The sequence below is a fragment of the Bubalus bubalis genome, chromosome 4 (assembly GCF_019923935.1).
Source record: "Bubalus bubalis isolate 160015118507 breed Murrah chromosome 4, NDDB_SH_1, whole genome shotgun sequence".
NCBI lineage: Eukaryota > Metazoa > Chordata > Mammalia > Artiodactyla > Bovidae > Bubalus > Bubalus bubalis.
The window spans coordinates 81937662-81952322 of NC_059160.1; the positions used below are offsets into that span (position 1 = coordinate 81937662).

At 38.8% G+C, this 14661-nt stretch overlaps 1 protein-coding gene across 16 annotated transcripts in view; it reads left to right on the forward strand.

Moving 5' to 3' along the window:
- Nucleotides 1–14661, forward strand: part of PPHLN1 (periphilin 1) — a 171296-nt gene that overhangs the window by 20487 nt on the left and 136148 nt on the right. The window lies entirely within an intron of this gene.

Here is a 14661-nt window from a genome sequence, read left to right on the forward strand (position 1 = left end):
AAATAGGAGACTTAAGCCCAAAGAAGTATTTTACACAGAATCTGCACATTCTTTTATTGGAAGGACATTGATTATGACAGAACAGCCACATTTAACTTTTAGATGTTCATAAGACCTTTATTTTTAAAAATATGCTTTCTGTTTAATCTGTAATTTCTATGAGCTTATCTGACTTTGTAGCCTTGATAAAAGTTTTGTGACAATGGCTTTTAGACACCAGTAAGTTTCCAGTTGTGGAAGTCCACCTTGTTAGCCTGATAGGGAACAGATGGAAAATGTGGAACATTGTAATGAAGTTGCAACATAAAGTGTCCATTTTCTGTTGGCTTATTTCAGATTTTTAGGAGAAGGCAATGGCAACCCACCCCAGTACTCTTGCCTGGCAAATCCCATGGACGGAGGAGCCTGGTGGGCTGCAGTCCGTGGGGTTGCTAGGAGTCGGATATGACAGAGTGACTTCACTTTCACTTTTCACTTTCATGCATTGGAGAAGGAAATGGCAACCCACTCCAGTGTTCTTGCCTGGAGAATCCCAGGGACGGGGGAGCCTGGTGGGCTGCCGTCTCTGGGGTCGCACAGAGTCGGACACGACTGAAGTGACTTAGCAGCAGCAGGGGTTATAAAGTTTGGAAACCAGGATCAAAACACTAGCGGTTTATATTCTGGGCACTGTAATGTAACTGGAACTGAAGTAGTCCTGTCTATTTCTACTTGGCTTCTTCTGTTAACAAATGTATGTCAAGTAAAAGATTTTCTAATCTTGGTGGCAGTGAACATTATAAAGACTGAGGGTAGTGATGAGCTGCTGCTGCTGCTGCTGCTAAGTCATGTCAGTCGTGTCCAATTCTGTGCGACCCCATAGACGGCAGCCCCCCAGGCTCCCCTGTCTCTGGGATTCTCCAGGCAAGAACACTGGAGTGGGTTGCCATTTCCTCCTCCAATTCATGAAAGTGAAAAGTGAATGTGAAGTCGCTTAGTTGTGTCTGACTCCTAGCGACCCCATGGACTGCAGCCCACCAGGCTCCTCCGTCCATGGGATTGAGCAGCAACGTTTAAAAAAATTTTTATTTTGGGGGAGTTCTCTGCCAGTCCAGAGGTTAGGACTTGGTGCTTTCACTGCCATTACTGGGGTCAAACCTTGGTCAGAAGGCTAAGATCCCATGTACTGTAGGGTGCAGCCAAGGGGAAAAAAAAATTTAAAAGATTTTTTTCTATCACATTTAGTTAGTTTTGAGTTATATAATTAGGTTTTATAATTAAATAGTTATGTAACAATATTTCTTTCCTTGAGTTAGTTGAATGTTTGTACTGTTCATTTCATTGGTTATTTCTCTCCTGGAGACTATAGTGAGTTGGAAATAAATTTTTGAGTGAATTCAGAACATGAGTTTGTTAATTTCTAAGATCTTGTAGATAATATATGGTACATATATTTGTTCCATATATTCTCCGATTTAAATTTGCTCCAAATAACATTGAGATCTTTCTTTTATCCAACTTGAAATAAGTAATCAAGTCTACTAAACTTAGCAATTCAGTTATTTACATATTCTAGATAATATTGCTAAAAGTATGTTAATGTGGAAATACTCCTCTTTTCCCCACTTATTTCATGAAACACTTTTAAAGTGTGCACTTGCATAATTTTAATTCTTTTCATACCTCACCTTTTATCATCTAGTAAGTGTTCATGTAAATGCAACTTTTATCATTACCTTATGAAAATTTTCAGACCTACAGCAAAGTTGAATTTTATAGTGAACATCCATTTATTCATGATTTAGATTCAACTATTAACATTTTACTAAACTTTCTTTATCATGTCTTCACCCATCTATCTGTCCTTTATAAGTACACCTAGTCCATCAGATTTTAGGGATGCATTTCAAAGTAAACTGTGGACAGCACTACACTTTCCATTAGCTACTTAAACATGCATATCATTAGCTGAAGTGCAATTGTTTTTGAGTGTAACTGTAAAAATTACATACATTAGATGCAAAATCTTAAGTGTGCATTTGCTGAGTTTTGATTTAGAAATGTTCCTTTGTGTAGAGCTGCCCTAGGAGGTGTTTAATTTTTTTGGCGGACAGAATTACATGAACTTTCGTTTCGTTGTCACTGTTTCCAGAGAGACAGGATCAGTTCTCAGCTACATTCTGTAATATGTTCTAGTTTTCTGGGGACAGTTCCAGCTTCAGATATTTGACATATTATTCCCAAAAGCCATTGAAATGACCCAGAGATACCAATATTTCATTGAAAATTCAGTGAGTGAATTAAACCAGTAAGTGCTACAATGCAGATGTTGTGTTGCTTAGTCACTAAGTCATGTCTGACTCTTTGCTACTCCATGGACTGTAGCTCGCCAGGCTCTTCTGTTCATGGGATTTCGCAGGCAGGAATTCTGGAGTGGGTTGCTGTTTCCTTCTCCAGGGGATTTTCCTGATAGAGGGATCAAACCTGTGTCTCCTGCTTTGGCAGGCAGATTCTTTACCACTGAGCCACCAGGGAAGCCCTACAATACAGATACGTGTCTAAAGCATGAAGGATTGGAGTGAGGAAACCTCAAGCTTTTGAAAGCAGAAGTCCTCTAGACTTGTGGGTAATCGAATTTTTTAGTTAGGTGTTGTACTTTTCTGGTAAAAAGCATGTGATGCCAACAGTAGTATAAAACTGAGATGCAAACTGGCATGTATATTATGTATGTGGTACTTGCTATGTGCCAAGTAATACTCCAAGTGCTGGGAATAGGGCAGTGAATAAGTTCAAGGTTTCTGTGCCCATGAAACTTCCATTCATACTAAGTTGATTATGTCAGGAAATCTGGCATTTGAGTAGTTACATATACCATTGTACTTAGTTACTTCGGTGGTAGGTTAATGTGTTTTAGTTGTTTTTGACTTTTTATTTATAACGGTGAAAATTAAGTATTTAAAAGTAGACAAAATGACATAATGAACTACCCATAGACAAATTATTCAAATGGTATTTATCAACTCAAGGTCAATCTTCTTTAGTCTATGCTTTCACCACTTGGCTCTTTCTTGGATTAGTTTCAAGTAAATTCAAGATACTTTATTTCAAATGGAAATATTTCATTATGTCTCAAAAAAGAAAGATGCTTAAGAAGAGGTGCTTATATATTAAAATAAAATGTTTTTGTGTTAAAATGAGTACAAAGTATATTTTAATGACAATGGAAAAGAAATGTTTTTAAAGAACTGTAATCTTGATAATTTGTACCCAATTAGTAATAAGAATGAACATTAGTGTGGAGAATTTGATATACATTTATATATTGAATCAAACAAAACATCAAACTTGGTGCTTTTACTTAAACTAAAATGAAAGTGTTTTTCATAACAGGTATTTATAGTGAATTGGAATTTATAGAAAGTGAAGGAATAATTGGTTTTCTAACAAAACACAATCACCATTTCAGATTTCAAAATTGGAAAAATCATTTGATATGTATCTTGGTCAGATTTCTGTTAGCACGGGCAAACTGTGAATAGTCCTTATTCCAGAAATGCAGAGAGCCATGTGGAAGAAATTGTCTTGTCTCTAAGATAATGACAAATATGAAAGTGTAAAAAATCATATAATACTATAACTTAAAAGAAGTAGTTAAGTTTATTTGGGAACCATATTTTACTGCTTTCTCAGAAATGTCTCTTGAAATTTAATCTTACTCATTCTCTCTTCCTTGCTTGGTCTTTCCCCTGCCCTTAAGTTAGATGGTCTGGCTGACATGTCAGCATTAGCAAGACACTGTTCTCCTTGTAGAGCAATCCCACTTATCTTCAAAGACCTTTCTTTAGGACTCTCATGTGATTTCCTCCAGACCTCTGGGAGGTAACTTCCTTAATCCCAGAGTTCTGGTCCTTGTCTTGATTTACTGTTCTTAGTTAAAGATTACAAGATAAATTACCAGTAAATAAGCTCTCAGCTTTTTCTCTGAGCTCTCCCTGCGCTCTCTTATAATCCTGTGTGTTTGTGAGAACTAACCCAGTGTGACTCTGCCACATTTGGTGGCCGAACAGGGACCATGTGAAGGTTTGCTTGCTCAAGCCTGAGCAAGGGAAAAGGACATCTGCTCTTCCAGGTAGGAACTATGGCCTTTAAGACTAATGACAGAATAAAGCCTTCTAGATGTGCGGTACTTTCGCTTTCCGCTCTGGGTAACTTTCTCCTCGACAGCTTGCTCGTAAGCATCAGCTTTCTTTTCTGCTTGTCATTAGTGGTTGTAAGTTTTCTGATTCAGACTTAACTAAACTTCTTATGGTGATTTATACTTGTTGTCCTTGGTATCCACAAGAAGTTTCTTTGAAAGTGTCTGATTGGGAACCAGTAGGTCATTGGTTGAAAAATGGTATAGGTGTTAATGTACAGCATCTAAATACTTGGAATTTATGTCATAATTGTGGTTTTTGCCATAGAAGAGTGAGAAATTGCTTCAGTTCAGTTCAGACAGTTCAGTTGCTCAGTCGTGTCCCACTCTTTGTGACTGCATGCCTGCAGCACGCCAGGCTTCCCTATCCATCACCAACTCCCGGAGCTTACTCAAACTTGCTCAAACTCATGTCCATTGAGTCGGTGATGCCATTCAACCATCTCTTCCTCTGTCGTCCCCTTCTCTTCCTGCCTTCAATCTTTCCTAGCTTCGGGGTCTTTTCCAGTGAGTCAGTTCTTCACATCAGGTAGCCAAAATATTGGAGCTTCCACTTCAGCATCAGTCCTTCCAATGAATATTCAGGACTGATTTCCTTTAGGATTGACTGCTTTGATCTCCTTGCAGTCCAAGGGACTCTCAAAAGTCTTCTTCAGCACCACAGATCAAAAGCGTCAGTTCTTTGGTGCTCAGCTTTCTTTATGGTCCAGCTCTTCCATCCATACATGACTACTAGAAAAACCATAGCCTTGACTAGATGGACCTTTGTTGGCCAACTAATGTCTCTGCTTTTTAATATGCTGCCTAGGTTGGTCATAGCTTTTATTCTGAGGAGCAAGCATCTTTTAATTTCATGGCTCCAGTCACCATCTGCAGTGAGCATTTTTTCCCCCCATCTATTTGCCATGAATATATATATATATATATATATATATATATATATATATATTGCATATAACCTATATGCAGAGTACATCATGAGAAACGCTGGGCTGGAAGAAGCACAAGCTAAAATCAAGATTGCCGGGAGAAATATCAATAACCTCAGATATGCAGATGACACCACCCTTATGGCAGAAAGTGAAGAGGAACTCAAAAGCCTCTTGATGAAAGTGAAAGTGGAGAGTGAAAAAGTTGGCTTAAAGCTCAACATTCAGAAAATGAAGATCATGGCATCTGGTCCCACCACTTCATGGGAAATAGATGGGGAAACAGTGGAAGCAGTGTCAGACTTTATTTTTTTGGGCTCCAAAATCACTGCAGATGGTGACTGCAGCCATGAAAGTAAAAGACACTTACTCCTTGGAAGGAAAGTTATAACCAACCTAGATAGCATGTTCAAAAGCAGAGACATTACTTTGCCAACAAAGGTTCATCTAGTCAAGGCTATGGTTTTTCCTGTGGTCATGTATGGATGTGAGAGTTGGACTGTGAAGAAGGCTGAGCACCGAAGAATTGATGCTTTTGAAGTGTGGTGTTGGAGAAGACTCTTGAGAGTCCCTTGGACTGCAAGGAGATCCAACCAGTCCATTCTGAAGGAGATCAGCCCTGGGATTTCTTTGGAAGGAATGATGCTAAAGCTGAAACTCCAGTACTTTGGCCACCTCATGCGAAGAGTTGACTCATTGGAAAAGACTCTGATGCTGGGAGGGATTGTGGGCAGGAGGAGAAGGGCACGCCAGAGGATGAGATGGCTGGATGGCATCACTGACTCGATGGACGTGAGTCTGGGTGAACTCCGGGAGTTGGTGATGGATAGGGAGGCCTGGTGTGCTGCAATTCATGGGGTTGCAAAGAGTCAGACATGACTGAGCAACTGAACTGAACTGAACTGAATGACATGATCTTAGTTTTTTGAATGTTGAGTTTTAAGCCAGCTTTTTCACTCTCCTCATTCACTTTCATCAAGAGGCTCTTTAGGTCCTCTTCACTTTCTGCCATAAGGGTACTGTCATCTGCATATCTGAGATAATTGATATTTTCCCCTCCATCCTAGCTTATGCTTCATCCTACCCAGCATTTTGCATGATGTATTCTGCATATAAGTTAAATAAGCAGGGTGACAATATACAGCCTTAACGTACTCCTTTCCCAATTTGGAACCAGTTTGTTGTTCCATGTCTGGTTCTAGCTGTTGCTTCTTGACCTACATACAGGTTTCTCAGGAGGCAAGTGAAGTGGTCTTGTATTCCCTTGTCTTTAAGAATTTTCCACAGTTTGTTGTGATCCACACAGTCAAAGGCTTTGGCATAGTCAATAAAGCAGAAATAGATGTTTTTCTGGAACTCTCTTGCTTTTTCTGTGATCCAGTGGATGTTGGCAGTTTGATCTCTGGTTCCTCTGCCTTTTCTAAATCCAGCTTAAACATCTCGAAGTTTTCAGTTCACGTACTGTTGAAGCCTAAGTTGGAGAACTTTGAGCATGAGTTTGCTAGCATGTGAGATGAGTGCAATTGTGTGGTAGTTTGAACGTTCTTTGGCATTGCCTTCTTTGGGATTGGAATGAAAACTGACCTTTTCCAGTCCTGTGGCCACTGCTGAGTTTTTCAAATTTGCTGGAATATTGAGTAGAGCACTTTAACAGCATCATTGTTTAGGATTTTAAGTTGCTCTGCTGGGATTCCATCACCTCTACTAGCTTTGTTCGTAGTGATGCTTCCTAAGGCCCACTTGACTTTGGACTCCAGCATATCTGGCTTTAGGTGAGTGATCACACCATCGTGGTTATATGTTTCACTAAGACCTTTTTTGTATAGTTCTTCTGTGTATTTTTGCCACCTCTTCTTAATATCTTCTGTTCCTGTTAGGTCCATACCGTTTCTGTCTTTAATTGTGCCCATCTTTGCATGAAATGTTCCCTTGGTATCTCGAATTTTCTTGAAACAATCTCTAGTCTTTTCCAGTCTATCGTTTTTCTCTATTTCTTTGCATTGATCACTTAGGCAGGCTTTCTTATCTCTCCTTGCTATTTTTGGAACTCTGCACTCAGATGGATATATCTTTCCTCTTCTCCTTTGTCTTTTACTTCTCTTCTTTTCTCAGCTATTTGTAAGGCCTCCTGTGACAACCATTTTGCCTTTTTGCATTTCTTTTTCTCGGGGATGGTTTTGATCACCACCTCCTGTACAATATTGCTAACCTCTGTTCATAGTGTTGAAGAAGTTAAACGTATTCCTACAGAAGTTTATGGCCCTTTATCTAAAGACACCATTGGAATTATTTTAGGCCAGTCCAGCATAACTATGAAAGGTATTCATATTTTACCAGGGGTAATTGATTCAGATTACTCAGGCAGTATTCAAATTATGGTTCTCACATACTTATCATACAGTAGAGAAAGGGACAAAACTTGCACAGCTATTACTCTTTCCTTATTTTGTACCCTCAGCAGAGAAAGAAATTAGGAAAGGAGGCTTTGGATCTACGAATGTGGCTTACTAGACAATGCTAATAGACTAACCACCCCACATAAACTCTAAAAATTCAAGACCTTTCATTCATGGTTTTAATAGATTAGGAACTTATATAGCTATTATCACAAAACAAGAATGGCCTTCCATCTGGCCTTTAAAAAGCGTCCATGGACAGATGTTAGTTGTTGGGGGATTCCAAGAAGCATATCAAAGCACCTTTCCAAAAATCTGTACAGATTCAGAAGGGCATGTAGCTATTATCTGTCCTTACATCATGAATATTCCTACAGCTTTATGGGGGTGAGATATATTATAACAGTATCAACTAAAACTACAGACAAATCTGTCCTCAGGGCCACTGCTGTTATATACCATTACAAATCATCTAGATTGATGAACCCTTCCCCACCCCCCACCCCTGGATCTGGATAGAGCAGTGACCTATGACTAAAGAAGAAATTGGGCTTATAGAACAATTGGTTAAAGAATAATTAGATGCAGGACATAGAGAACCTTCCTTAAAATACTCCCATCTTTATTATCCCCCCAAAATCAGGAAGATGGCATTTAATTCATTATTTAAGAGTAAATAATGCTCAAATGCAACCGATGGGTTCATTACAACCAGCTATTCCAAACCCCTCTCTAATTCCAGATGATCACACTAATAATTATAGATCTTAAGATCTGTTTTTCTACCATACCTTTACATTCTGAAGATAAACAGAAATTTACAGTTTTAGTTCCTAATATAAATAATCATCGTCCTTTACAATGATATCAGTGGAAATACTTACCTCAGGGTATGAAGAATAGCCCTACCACGTGTCAAAGATTTGTAGATCTAAGTCTGCAACTGTTATGACAACAATTTCCTGATGCCTGTATTTATCATTATATGGATGATGTTCTTTTAGCACACTCTTCACCACAAAAATTAGCAGAAATTCTCTCTTCCTTGCAGACATATTTGAACTCACAGGGGTTAATAATAGCTCCAGAGAAAATCCAACATATGCCCCCATGGAAATATCTTGGTTTTCAAATTTTACAAAAAGCAATTACTCTTTTACAATTTTCCTTCAGGGTTCCAGAACCATTAACAATTCTTTCTTTACAGCAATTCTTGAGTCACTTAAATTGGATACGACCTACGTTAGGCATCCCAACATATGCAGAGCTTCCTTTCCCTTGTGGCTCAGCTGGTAAAAAATCTCCTGCAGTGTGGGAGACCTGGGTTCGATCCCTGGGTTGGGAAGATCCGCTGGAGAAGTGAAAGGCCACCCACTCCAATATTCTGGCCTAGAGATTTCCATGGACTGTATAGTCCATGGGGTCACAGAGAGTTGGACACAACTGAGCGACTTTCACCTTCACTTTCTTTCAATTATTACAGGGAAATGAAGATCCTACCTCACTCACCCTGCTGTTTTCTCCTCAACATTATGCTTTATTACCACAATTCAGCGCTGCTTATGTTAAACATTTTCTTGACTGTATGTTTCTTCACATCCTTTTTCACTGATTCTTCTTTCTATCAAACATACTGCTACAGCAATATTTGCCCACATCTTACCTAAAGAGATAAAAAGCATTGAATGGCTACATTATCCTAATCAACCAAAATACATTGTTCTTCCCTGCTTACAGGAGAGACTACATCTATTACAGCAAGGACACTTAGGCCTCTGTTGCCTTACTGGCTCAGATCCACAAACAATTTTGTGGGAATATCTAAAGAAAATGTGGAATCATTATATCAAACTAATGAACAATTTCAAATCGCCATATCAGATTTTACAGGGGTATTATTTACAACTTACTGATGGATAAAATAACTTCTCTTTTACAATTAGTGCCCTTTTCTTTACATCCTCTTGTCTCTAGACATCGTGTTCCTAACTTCCTTACCCACTATACAGATGGCAGTCAAAACTTGAGGAATAGTGACCTGGAAGGAAACATCAGGATGGATAAAGATCTTTACCAGCCCCCAAACTTCCCTACAGCATTCTGAATTAGCTGCTGTCTTGCTTGCATTGCAAACCTTGCAAACTTTACTCTCTTAACAGATTCCTTTTATGTTGTTAATATCATTCAACAAGTGCCCAATTCTATTTTAAATACTTCAATGGATAAACCAGTACTTTCCCTCTTTGTTTCTGTTCAAACTCTTTTAACTAAATGACATCATCGTTTTTTCATAGCTCATATTGGAGGACGTAGACTATTTTTGGAGCTCTCACTTTCGGAAATCAACAAGCTGACTCATCTCTTCACCTTATAGGATCATCGTTTACTGCTGCCTTTCAGTCACATCAATTCTTCCACCAGAGTGCCAAGGCGCTACATAAACAATTTGCTCTAACCTTACAGGAAGCCAAAAGATTATTAGTACCTGTCCCACATGTCAGTTATTAACTCCTTCTCTCCCAGAAGCTGGCATTATAACCCTTGTGGTCTTTGTTCTAATGAGTTATGGTAGATGGATGTGACTCATTATCCTCCATTTAAACCATTTCACTTTGTGCATGTAACTATTGATACTTTTTCAGGCTTTTTATGGGCTACCACACAGCATGGAGAATAAGCACATCATGTGCAAGCTCACCTTGAATGTTTTGCTATTCTAGGACACCCTCAAGCCATTAAAACTGCTAATGCTGCAGCATATACATCACACAAACTTAGGGATTTCTTTTGTCTATAGGATATTAAACACATCACAGGTATTCCTCACAACCTTACTGGACAGGCATTATTGAATGCATGAATGGGCTACTGAAATTAATTTTAAATAAACTGAAAAGGAAAGAATTAACCCCTCCTAGGGAATGATTGGAGAAGGTGATGGCACCCCACTCCAGTGCTCTTGCCTGGAAAATCCCATGGATGGAGGAGCCTGGAAGGCTGCAGTCAATGGGGTCGCAAAGAGTTGGACACTAGTGAGTGACTTCACTTTCACTTTTCACTTACATGCATTGGAGAAGGAAATGGCAACCCACTCCAGTGTTCTTGCCTGGAGAATCCCAGGGACAGGGGAGCCTGATGGGCTACTGTCTGTGGGGTCACACAGAATCGGACACGACTGAAGCGACGCAGCAGCAGCAGCAGGGAATGATTATATATTGCCTTCAGTTCAGTTCAGTTCAGTCGCTCAGTCGTGTCCGACTCTCTGCGACCCCATGAATCGCAGCACGCCAGGCCTCCTGTCCCTCACCAACTCCCGGAGTTCACTCAAACTCAGGTCCATTGAGTCAGTGATGCCATCCAGCCATCTCATCCTCTGGCGTGCCCTTCTCCTCCTGCCCACAATCCCTCCCAGCATCAGAGTCTTTTCCAATGAGTCAACTCTTCGCATGAGGTGGCCAAAGTACTGGAGTTTCAGCTTTAGCATCATTCCTTCCAAAGAAATCCCAGGGCTGATCTCCTTCAGAATGGACTGGTTGGATCTCCTTGCAGTCCAAGGGACTCTCAAGAGTCTTCTCCAACACCACAGTTCAAAAGCATCAATTCTTCAGTGCTCAGCTTTCTTCACAGTCCAACTCTCACATCCATACATGACCACTGGAAAAACCATTATTCACTCCTAATCACTTGTCAGTTTCCAAAAATTCTTCACAATCAGCTGCTGTTACTAGACATTTTGCTACTCCACATTCATAGAATTCCCTCTGGTACTTTTTAAACAACCACCCTCTCTCCTATTTGGCAAGGACCTGTTAAATTAGTAACATGGGGAAGGGAATATGCTGCTGTTTTGTCTCCATCAGGTCCACTTTGGATCCCTGCGCATTGTGTGAAACTTTATCATGAGTTGGCACCAAGGACTTAAGGATCCATTACTGGAGTTTCATCTATTGACCACCCAGATGACTCTTCCTGGCATGCCTCTTCCAAAAAGACCGAGAAATAACCAATCATTCTCCAGCCGCTGACATTATGTGGGGTGATATTAAACGTCTTACTTTAAGAGCTGAAATAGCTGTTGTTAATAGTGGCACACCTATTACTCCTGAAAATATGTTGCTTTCCCTTTTAGCCATTATAACTGCTAACTCTGCCCATAAGGTGTGGCTGTTTCGGGTTAGTTTTTTACTTCTGTTTTTCACTTGGGTTCCTGCTTGTGTGCTACTTAACAATAACTCGACATACTGGGCTCACTTCATGAACCCCCCTTTGTTGTCTGTTGTCCCATGGGAAGACCCAGAAATTCCTATTTCTACCAATGATTCCACTGTTACTAGGGGAGAATGGCTTTGTCCTCCATCTCTTTTACCTATGCAATACCTTAGATTCTCCTTGGACCATTAATGGTTCACATCTACCCTTCTGCATAACTAAGTGAACAAATGAACAGATACGTGCTTATACCAGCGCTCAGTGGTATATGAATAATATAATAAAACCCCCCAAAATGATCTCGAATTGTTACCATTAAACATCAGACCTTTGTGTTTACTTTTGGTTTCCAAGGAAACTTAGCATCTGGAATGTCTCACCCTAAACCATTAATCCCATTATGTATTCATGCTTGGATTGATATGCAACTGTTTGATGGATTTAATTGGCATGTTTGCGGATCTCACAATTTTTCCACACAGCTCTCATGATCAATAATTATACAGTAGAACATTGGGGTCCCCAAGGATTATTGGTTCAAGACAGTAACAAAACTTGGCATGATCAGATTTGGTCTTTTCTCTTTCACTATAATAAATCTGATCCTTTATGGAATCCCGGATTTACAGAACTTGTACTCCATTTAAAATTTGCACCAGCACCATTACAATACTCTCCTACTAAGATCCTCATGTGGCATCGTCTTGTGCTTCCTTTTTTTTCACAGGTTTTGCAACAGGGCCTTCAAATCTTTAACAGTAATCATTTTGTTTGGAACTTTACAGACATGAATGCCCATGTTAATATCTGCACTACCAGACCATACATCTTTGCACTTGCTTATAACTTTACCCTTTCTATTAAATTGACCCTGGTGTGGTGATTCTCACCTAGCTCAATCCAATCTAGTTTGGGGTAAAAAACGTTTTTTAGGTACTCTAATAGTTTCCATAATAGCTGTTACCATGGCAGCTGCTATTACAGCAGCCCTTTCTATTTCCTTAAAAACTGCCAAGTACAGACTAATATAACTTCTGACTTTACTGAACAGTGGAAATTGATCACATGAGTTTATCTCGACTTGCAGCTTTGGAAGCTGCACTTTTATGGCTCGATGAAAATCAGCGTGCTCTTTGGACTCGATCACAGACTGTGATAGCACGTTTTCTTATGTTTAGAACATTGATTGCCTTATTTCTTGACTCACCTGCACTGAGGCGATGCTAACGCTGTTCTTCTGACAAGAAGATCAAAGAAACATTCATTAAAACAAGAAGAGGGGATTTATGGGAATCATGTTTTACTGCTTTCTCAGAAATGTCTCTTGGAATTTAATCTTACTCATTCTCTCTTCCTTGCTTGGTCTTTCTCCTGCTCTTGAGTTAACCGATCTAGCTGACATGTCAGCATTAGGAGGGCACTGTTCTGCATGCAGAACAATCCCCCTTCTCTTCAAAGACCTTTCTTTAGGACTCTCATGTGATTTCCTCCAGGAGGTAGCATCCTTAATCCCAGAGTTCTGGTCATTGTCTTGCTTTACTGCTCTTAAAGATTACAAGATAAATTACCGGTAAATAAGCGCTCAGGTTTTTCTCCCTGTGGCTCTCATAATCCTGTGTGTTTGTGAGAATTACTCAGTGCAACACCACCAGAGGGATGATATAATGTATATATTTGTACACTTTCTCAAAACATAAAGGAAACGGCAGTTTCATCTTCATTGCTAGATACAAGAACTATCATTAGCAGATTTTTTCTTTTGCTTATTAACAACTTTGGATTGATTATTTTCATTTATTATTTGGTAGGAACAAATGGGTATTGTGTAATTGAATTTTATGGTTTCCCACAATTGGAGAAGTCAGTGGTTTGAATTTTATGTGCAACAAAAATTGAATTAGAAGATGCTGTAAATTTTGGCTTAGTGACAGTTTTTTTTTAAGTTCAGTATCTGCTTAGATTTAATTGAAATCTCTATGAAAGATAGTGTTAAGAAGAAAAAGTCACTAAATTCATTTGTGTACTATATTTTATGTGATCATACAGAATATATATTGCAATTTAATATGTTACATACTAAAGGAAACCACCTTATATCCCCATGGGAAAAAAATTACATAGGTCATTTTAACTCTCAAATGGATATGAACTGTTTTTTTGTGGCGCATTGACAAATTTCCTACTCATTGGGAAATTTGGCATTGGTGTAGTTATTTAATAGCTACTATAATAGTTTTTTATATATTTAAATAGCTATTTTATAGCTATTTAATAGTTATTGAATAGTTGTAGTTATTAATGATAAGCAATATAAGGAAATAGCCACTTTGAGGAATTTAGTGTTTCACTTAGACTTGCAAAAATAGTAATCATAATAGCAAACATTTTTTGAGTACTTAGTGTATCCTGCTGTACTAAGTGTTTTACAGTCTGGTTTTTCTTTAGTCCTCACAACTTCATGATGTAGTTACTGTTATTAATGTCATTGTTCAGATAATGAAACTGAGACTTAAATAGTAAAATTACCACTCCCAAATGTTAGGCATTATGAGTTTTTCATTTTGTCAAATTAGTTAATTCATAGTGATCGTATCTTACACTTGGGTGGCTTGCCAATTTCTTTCACATAGGCCTCATCTGATATTGATAGACATAGCATGAGTGCTCAAGACCAGATTATTTAGAGATGCCTGTTCTGTAGCTCTCTGGTTCTTCTTGTTGATAACCATTTTTATTTTACAGCAGCTTCTAGTCTAAGATAGGTGTTATTTTCCCTCTATTCAGTTTCCCAACTCCCACTAAGAATCCGTTCAGCTAAACTTTAAAACATTAACATATTACTTTGAAAATTAGTTCACCTTTTATATCGAGTTTTATTTTGCTTCCAAACTTATGATGTCACAGGCTCTTCTCTTACGTGCTGTTTTAGAAATAGCAAAATGTATCCTCTAGA